Source organism: Nannospalax galili, unplaced genomic scaffold (assembly GCF_000622305.1).
Source record: "Nannospalax galili isolate Female #2095 unplaced genomic scaffold, S.galili_v1.0 scaffold4045, whole genome shotgun sequence".
Classification (NCBI taxonomy): domain Eukaryota; kingdom Metazoa; phylum Chordata; class Mammalia; order Rodentia; family Spalacidae; genus Nannospalax; species Nannospalax galili.
The window spans coordinates 80,222-88,731 of NW_008352721.1; positions in this window are offsets into that span (position 1 = coordinate 80,222).

Genomic DNA, 8,510 nt, shown 5'->3' on the forward strand with positions numbered 1-8,510 from the left:
CTAAGAGATGGAAGCAACCTAAGTGTCCCTCAATTGACGAGTGGATAATGAAAATGTGTTTCATTTATATGATGGAGTTTTACTTAGCAGTAAAGAAAGATGAAATCATGAAATTTGCAGGTAAATGGAGGGAACTAGAAACTTTTATACTAAGTGAACTAACACAAACTTAGAAAAAAAATCGACATGTGTTCTCCCTCATATGTGGATCCTAGAACCAAACCCTGATAAGTATGTATCCAGATGTAACTACAGGAACCAGGATAATGGAAAGGAAACAGGGAGGTAAAGGAAAAGAGAGAAGCTGAAAGAGAAGAACAGTAGGAAACAGGCCTTAAGAAGGGAGGTATGGATAAAAATTGGGTTAGTCTAAAGGAGGGGGGAGGGAAGGGTATACAAGGAACCTAGGGGATAAAGGGAAAGAAGGAGCTCAAGAGAGGTAAGAACATAGGAGAAGGGTATTATTAAGGGAGAAAGGGGGGAAATGGGGCACCTTAAGTGGGAAAGCCATGATGGAGGTGTGAGACAATGCAAGAGATAATATTGCCTAGCTAGTTTTGAAACCCAGAGGGAACCGTATTACTCCTACAATCTACTGACAAATTATACATAGCAGATCAAGAAATATATGTATAGGTAAGGTTTATCTGAGAAAAATTCGTCTTTGGCCATGATTTATCTACATGATATACAGTAATTAAAAGTACCAGACTGGTGGAACTAACCTTCTTGGATGTTTAACAGACATACTTTGAGGCCTATACTAATTTGGTCAGAGGGACATAAAGGACAGTTTTTGCTCCTTGCCCTTCTAAGTTGACTAGTTCCAGGGGACTATGAGCATCTCTCAAAATGTCCTGTAATGGTGGTGGGTCACCTGTCCTCTTGATCAAGGGGGCCGAGGAGACCCCACAAGATGGACTTGAACCACTGTCCAGTCTACAAAGAGGAGGATCGACACAGAGGAATCATTTCCTCTATGCTTCCAAGCGAAGCCAACTATGGTGGAGCAGGACCTTTGACTTATCTTCACATAGGTGGAACTGGTAATAGAAAGGAGCCAGGGGCTCCTCCCAAGCCCATGTGACCCCTGAGGAACAGATCCTCAAATGACCTTAAGAGTAAAAATAAATCGGTTTATCTGGACCAACTGTATAGCCTTAAACAACCAGAAGGAAAGTATAACCAAAGATTAAAGGGGCCAATATAATTTTTTAAGAGTCCATATGCATAGCTAAAGGCTACATAACAAGCAACAATGCCAGATAAGAGATACCTTCTCTTGAGTTGTCGACCAGGGTGGCTCATGGAACTCCCAGATAGTAACCCAGCAGAGAACTGGGAAAATGAACAACAGACCCCAATCTTATCTAAAGGAATATTGACAACTGATAACTGCTAGATGAGGAATAGCTGACCTTCCTAAAACAAAGACCTCTAGATAGGCTGACTAGATTCACCAGATAAAAAATGGGGAAATGGCTGGGGGTGCCGACAACACAGCAGACAGTAGCAGGGATATCAGAGTATAAGTTCTCTAGTCGGGGGAGGGAGGCTATGGAAGGGTGCCATCTAGGAAGTGGGTGTATAGTCGAATAAGGTGGTTTGGGATATTCTGTGTGATACACACACACACACACAATCTACAAATTAAAAAAATGTATTATATTTGAGGAGGAAGCATGGAAATTTACATCATGCTAATTAGTAGAGGTGATAAACATTACCATTGAAAGTCTCATTCACTTTTATGTCTTACAGGGCTTATACTGAGTTCAGCATTATATAACTGTATTAATTCAACTCTGAACCTAGAAGGTTGCACCTACTTGTGAAAGAGATGTACTCTTGCTCTGGAGTGTGTTACTGAATATGTTGAGGTTGTAGTGAAATGCTTCTTCTAATCATGTAGTTATTAATAATTTAAAAAAATGATTAAAAAAATAACAAACTTGGTCTTCCACACTGTATGAATTCCTGATTTTCCATGCAGTCTCACCTTTTTACATGCATTCACTGCACTGTGATCCCTTTTGAGATTACTCTTTTAGATGACAGAGTGACATAAAACTGTGAGCTAAGTAAATAAACTTCTTTTCCACATTGTATTAGTTACTTCTCTGTTGCTGTGAAAAACACCATGACCAAGGCGACTTATCGAAGGAAGAGTCTATTTGGCTTATGGTTCAGAGATAAGAGTCTCTCATTGTAGAGAGGCATGAAAAGAGGCATCCAGAGCAGAAAGCTGAAAGTTTACATTTTTAACGAGGCACAGGAAGCAGATTGATGGGATGTGGCTAGGAGTGGGTGTGGCAAAGCCCACCCCCCAGTGATATATCTCCTCCAGCAAGGCCACGCCTCCTAAATCTCCACAAACAGCACCAACCAATTGGGGCCAAGTATTCAAATACTTGGAGCCTATGGAAGACACTTTTTCAAATCACCACATACTCTTTCACTTCAATGTTTTGTTATAGCAATGGAAAATAGACCATTTTCTAAGCAGACAACTGGTTACAACAAAATTACCTAAATAAATATTCACAGAATAATGATGACTTTGTAATTCTTCTCTGGGATGCCTGACATTCTAGAACATGGTTCATGAATGCCTGAGATAATAATTTATGGATTGCATTCTTTTATTATTAGGAAGAATGGATTACTTTTACCAAAGTTTGAGTCTAAAGCCAAATTCAAAATTAAAGAGAGATGCATAACTAGTTTAAGGCCACCATGGGTTATATCTCAAAGAATACCAACAGCCCTTACAGCCCACCCTGGCAAATCAGGGCAAAAATTAATAGCTTATATTCTTAGAACTGGATTGAAAAAATACATCTAGGTAGAGAATAAAATCCTTGATGCCAAACAGGGCAGTGCTTCATGTGATGAAAATGTGTTCTGAGCCAAAGACTGGAATGGGTCACCAAAGCCCTCAAAGGTGGATGAGCATGAAATTGCTTAAAGCTACTAGGGTCTAGGAACAGAGGTGGAAATTTTGCTGTATGTTCTATCTATGATGGATGCTAGTGGTGGTGGATGTTGTGGTGTGCCAGTGTCTGAGCAAAGAAGTCTAACTCCTAGAGTCATTTAAATTCAGAGTGAACCCCTATCTGTTCTCAGAAATGTTCCTCTTTGATTTCTCTCAGAATTTTTCCTCCAACAATGGCCATACTCTATTTATTTAAACAAACATTACATCCAGCATGATATGGAACTGAAATGAGTAACTTTATCTTATAAGGGAATAATTTTCCCTTTTTGGAGCCTGGTGACCAAGAACAGCATTCAAAACTACAAACAGACATTACCAACCAGACCGAGCCCTTATGTTTTGCCACATATAATGTTAATAACTTCTTGCTTTTGGCATAATTTCAATATTTCTGCTTTCAGTGAGGCTATTTTCACAACATATATATATATATATGCATATATATGCTGATACACTATTCTGGGTTGGGAACAAGGAAGGGTCATGAGTGAGAAACACGTACATAGTTTAAGATTAAAACTGTGTTTATCTCAGCTTGATTGATTACAAGAAAAATTGATTACAAGAAAAGTCCAAGGTCCAGTAAGGGTGTTTGCAGTTTTCCTAAAGGCTAGTTAAATTTACGTAAGTTGATTAGACACTAGGAAAGCACATTGAATAGATAGTGTTGGATGATCTCAGTACATAAGATTTCTTTTTGGTTATGAGGTTACAAAAAAGGAGGCATTCCCAGAAAAGGCATTCTATCCAGTACTTAGGGACTGAAAGGCATCTGCAGTGATACTACCAACTTCCTCGCTCACAAACCCACACACTGTTGTAAAATAAACAATACAAAAGTCAATACAGAATATGAAACTTCACGAAGATTCTATTATCTGGAAGACACCAACTAAAAAAGCTAGAGAAGGAAAAAGAAGATGATGTAGAGACAAACTCTGCACTGCACTTGAAAAAGTCCTGTAACAGAGACAGACTCTCATGTGCACCAACATGAAAGACTACATAGAAACAAAATCTAAATCTCTTTCCAGGTGAGTGCTGACATAGAGCCACAATCTGCACTTACCCACTTGAATGACTACATAAAGAATCTGAATCTGTTCCAAGACAACTGCATGGAGGTACAGTGTGAATTTGCAGCCACAAAAGTGACTGCATAAAGACAGACTGCATCCACACTCAGGTGAGGGGTTATGAAAACAAAGATCCAGCACCCATGCCCATACAAATGACCAAATAAAGATGGACTCTGCACCTTCAACCGGGAGGTAAGCAAGGAGGAGAGACATGTGATCACATAAAGACAATGACAGACTACAGATCCACGCCCCCCTCTACATTTCTTTCATAGGAATCAGGCCATGCCCTTCCCCTTCCATCAGTCCCAGAAAACAACTGAGCATTGCTGTGAGCATTCAGGCCTTAATGACAGGCAATTGCAAGCCCAGTCCTTCCGCCTTGCAACTTCATGATAATTTTATGGTTTGTACTCTTGGACGCATAGACCTGGCCAGTCTAAGCCATGTGGCATAGTTCATCTTGCCACCACCTGAAAAGTTGTACAAGTCAGAAATCTCTTTTTTTCCTGAAGGGATTTAAGTCTTTTTAGTCATGACCCACATCATGCTATACGTGGCAGCTCTCAGCCCCATCACTACTGATGTAGTTCCTCTCAGCTTTTGAAGAGAAGACTCTCTCACGTTAAGTCCCCTTTTACCGTCTCTGACATCATAGTATGTCTTTCTTAATTGCTCTTCCACCTCTTCATCCTTACCATGCATTCTTCCATGTAGCTCTATCACCTCAAGAAGCTCATTCTGAAGGTGTTGTGGTTTGAATGAGAAATGTTCCCTATAGGCTCCAAGGACTTGAACACATTGTTCCCAGTTTGTGGTGCTGTTTCAGGGGGTCATGGAACATTTAGGAGGTATGGCCTTATTTGGGGGTGAGGTTTGAGAGTTCATAGCCTTGTCCTACTTCCAGTTCACTCTCTCTGCTTCTTGTTTGCCACTGAAGATGCGAACCTCTGCCTTCTGGCCTGGCTGCCTCATGCTATGTCTCTACTGTAAACCAAAATAAACTCTTCCTTCTGTAAGTTGGTTTGGTCATGATAATTTGGTTTTTGACTTTTTTTAATGTATGGTCATGGTATTTTATGACAGCAGCATAATAAAAAATACAGAATGGTGATTTTGTCGCATTTTCTTTCCCCAAACTGCGTCTCTCCCTGACTGGTGTTCAACTGGAACACGGGAAAAGTGAGCTATCTCTAACTGCTCTGACACTGCTTCCTTCTATTTCTATCCTCCGGGCTTTTGGCCCTATGGTGCCTTGGATGGGATCCTGAAATTGTTTTTACTGTTGGCTCCTCTTTCTCCAGGCTCATGCCCTGTATAAGTTCTGCTCCTTCATATGGCTTCTCCCTAGGAGCTCAGTTCCTTATTTTGGGGTTCTCATACCCGGTTCCCTAGAGCTCTACCCTTGTCTAGGGCTTTGTCCATGAATATCCCCCTCAGAGCTGTAACTCAATCTCAGCACTATGTCTGACCATCCCTACTCCACTACGGATTTAGCTATGACTATTTCATTTTAGGACAATTTTGCTGTCTTCCACTAGGGCCCTCCCTGCTTCATTTTTCTGGTGAATTTCCAGTCTGCCCTTATCACTGAGCTTTCCTACTGATTATATGCAGTCAAATTACAACGTATCAACAGTCACCCTGGAGCAATTTTAAACCAAATACTAGGGCAGGAGGATGACCTGCCAGTCCTGGTCTTCTTCACCTCTAAGGTACATGTAAAGTTCTCAGAAACATCTGGATCTTCAAATACCCCTTTCCCTCCACATTGTTAAATTCATCAGGCTGCCTCACCGAAAGCTCATTCATTTTCTTTTGACCCCTCCTCTACCATCTTTATATTTGTGGTGGTCCCAGCAGCACTACAAATTAAAAGATCTTTTCAATTCGCTCTTTTAATGGTGTTTTTTTAAATTACCATAAAATGTATTAGGCATCGCTATGGCATTTTCAAACAAAGCTTGCTTTTATAGATTATTTTCCCCTTTTCTCTCACTCCCCTACACTCCCCATTCCCTCCTTGCTTCCTTCTCCCTCAGTATTTTTTCATAGTGCACATCCCATGTGTCCTTTTGACCACCTCACCTAATTTCACTTTCTTTGGATATTTTTCTGGTTCTTTTAGGCTATTTAAATCTAGAATCCACATAGGACAGATAACTTGTGGATTTTGTTTTTCTGAGTTTGGGTCATTTTGGTTAATGTTCTGTTCTCCAGATCCATCTACATTCCTGAAAATTTCAATTTTCTCTACATCTAAATAAAATCCCATCATTTGTATGTTGCACATTTTCATTACCCATTCAACTGTGATGGGCATCTAGGCTGATTCCATTTCCTTGCTATAGTGAATCAAGCTTCAATAAATAAAGACACACAAGTACCTCTGTGGTAAGATATGGAGTCCTTTGGGTGTATGCTCAGGAGTTGTATAACTGGATCATATGGCAATCCTATTTTTTATTTTGTGAGAAACTTGCATAACAATTTCCATAACGGCCGCACTAATTTGAAATCCCTCCAGCAGTAAACAAGTGTTCCTCTTTCCTCATATCTTCACCAGCTTCTCTGTAACATTTTCTTGATCATAACTATTGTAACAGGAGTGAGGTGAGGTGATTTCTCAGGGTAGCTTTAAGCTGCATTTTCCTGGTCACTAGAGATGTTGAACACTTTAAAAATACTTATTGTCCATTTTTGTTTCATCTTGTGAGACCTGTCCATTTGTTAATCCATTTGTTGATTGGCAATTTCAGGGTTTAAAACAATTTTTTTTAGTTCTTCGTAAATACAGATATTAGCCTGTGTCTTAAGTATAGCTAGTAAAAGTTTTCTCCCATTCTGCTCACTACATGCTCTATTGACAGTTATTTTTTGTTTTGTTTTGTTTGTTTGTTTGCTGGTGACAAATTTTAAACTCCATTTAGTTCCATTTGTTGATTATTGAAGGCTAGCCTCTGTGTTACTGGAGATTAGTTCAGAGAGGTCTTGCCTAAGCAATTTCTTCTATTTTATTTATTGTTTCTCAGTTTATCTCATTTACAATTTCACACATGTGTATAATGCATTCTGATTACTCTCTTCACACACACTTTTATCTCCCCTCAAACCCTACACACTCCCCAACTGCTCTCTTTCCCAGATTCTTGACTTTGGTTTTGTTTTGTGACCCATTGAATTTACCTGTGGATGTGTGTGACTGGTGGTTTAGAACTATGCATTGGAGCCTGGGGGGTCACCAGAGGGTACACAAGAGAAGGCAATGACTCCCCCTCTTGCTGAATCTGTGAGTAGAAAATTGTTCTGTAGGGGAAGGCTTACCTCCTGAGCTCCTCCTCTATCTGTGCCTGATTGTTTATGTACAAATTCTTTTACACACCATATGAGCGTTCATAGCTTCTCTGAGTTCCTGACTGCAATGGCAGTGTCTTGACCAGAATATGGCGTTTCAAAGCCCTTCTCCCTGTTTTTCAGGTTTTAAATTGTTCCTAACAACTTTTTCAATATGCCCTGAGACTTAAGGGGACAGTAAAAATGTCTTGTTTAAGGTTGAAAATTCACATACTACTTATTCTCTGAACATTTATTACTTCCAATCACATGGCCTATGAACTCTCCCACAATGAGTTTTTGACTGGGTTTACAGTAGCAGTCATAGATTGCCTCAAATCCAACTGGAAATATACAGTCGAACTCTACAAGTGGGTGTATCTTGTGTAGTCAGTTAATATTGCGGCTCATAGGACTGACAGCTAAGTAAGACCGTTGATGCTTTTTCCCCTCAGTGGCCTGCCTAGTACCTTCGGTAACTGTGAATGCTGGTCATCGGTGATAAAGGTTTCAGCCTCACTTCTCTATATCACAAAATCAAGGTATCTGGCACCTCCAGCAATATGGTTTTACCATCTCGTTCTAGTGTGTGACCAAGGAGAATGGCAAGAGCCTATGTTATTTTTGGAGTTTCTGGGGCCTCCTCATAACTGGCACTGAAGGTGCTTGTTACTAATCCATGGCTTCTAATAGTAGCTTTTTCCAACCATGCAGAATATATACATTCAAAGTCCTTTAAACAATCTTTATTCTTTTGGGTGCTTAACCACTGAGCTATCTCAGTGGTTAAGAGCACTGGCTACTCTTGCAGAGGACCTGGGTTCAGTTCCCAGCACCCACACAGAGGTTAAAAACGGTCAGTAGCTCCAGTTCCAGGGAAGCCAATGCCCTCTTCTGATCTCCATGGGCATTGCATGACATAGGTGCATTTACATAAATGCAGACAATACACTCATACATATAAGAAAAAATAAAAATAAATTTAAAAACCTTATACTTTTTATAATTTATATTTTTATTTGGCTGTAAGATGATGTTTCCATATGGCTTTTCGTACCCTCTTCATTTTGGCTAAAGCTTCCTCCTGCCCCCAGTCCTCC